The sequence below is a fragment of the Orycteropus afer genome, unplaced genomic scaffold (genome assembly GCF_000298275.1).
Source record: "Orycteropus afer afer isolate SDZICR_OR568_19922 unplaced genomic scaffold, OryAfe1.0 scaffold00327, whole genome shotgun sequence".
Taxonomy (NCBI): domain Eukaryota; kingdom Metazoa; phylum Chordata; class Mammalia; order Tubulidentata; family Orycteropodidae; genus Orycteropus; species Orycteropus afer.
Window position 1 is genome coordinate 72,582 of NW_006921914.1, and position 815 is coordinate 73,396.

The 815-nt window shown below is 38.9% G+C and overlaps 1 non-coding gene across 1 annotated transcript; it reads left to right on the plus strand.

The window, feature by feature from the left end:
- The first annotated feature begins 503 nt into the window (after positions 1-503).
- LOC122151190 lies at positions 504-615 on the plus strand. The gene has a single exon (XR_006164027.1). It is a non-coding gene; the product is annotated as a U6 spliceosomal RNA (small nuclear RNA).
- The last annotated feature ends 200 nt before the right edge of the window (positions 616-815 follow it).

Sequence of the window (815 nt, forward strand, 5' to 3'; positions counted from 1 at the left end):
CTCATCTGAAGCAAAGAAGAGTGAAGAAAATCAAAGGCATTTGGAAAGAATTAGTCCAAAGATATGATGGACCTTAAGACCAAAAGAACCAGCTGGTGTCTGGCTACAAATGGAGTCTTTTCTTCTTAAGTTTTTATTTTCCAGAGCCTACAAAGGACACATGTGTGCTCATTTTTATCTCAAAGATATGACATAATGTGCTTTTTATATAGTTGTTCATTGATGTTAGTTGCATTTAAGTCAATATTGACTCATGGAGACCCCACGTGTGCAGAGTAAAACTGCTCCATAGGGTTCTCAATGCTGTAACATTTTAGAAGCAGATAAATAAGCCTGTCTTCTAAAGTGCCACTGGCTGGGTTTGAACTGCCAAACTTTTAGCTACAAGTTGACCACTTAACTGTTTACTCAATTCAGTAAGTCTCTTCTTAGATAAAGTTATCAATAAATACTTGTTAAATAAATGCTTAAATATTTACTTATTGACTGACTAAATATCTGTCATAGACTCTTTGCAAACTTTTCATCTATTTATGAAAACTAACGATACAGAAAAGATTAGCATGGCCCCTGTGCAAGGATGACATGCAAATTCGTGAAGTGTTCCATATTTTTTGGACCTCTGGTAGTGTAGTGCCTAAGGCACCTGACTGTTAACCAGAAGGCTGGTGGTTCAAACCCACCAGCCACTCCTCGGAAGGAAGGTTCGGCAATCTACTTCCATAGTGATACTGCCTCGGAAACCCAAGGAGGGGTCGCTATGAGTCAGGTCCGACTTGATGGCACACAAGCAACTTATAACCTCCATGCATTTT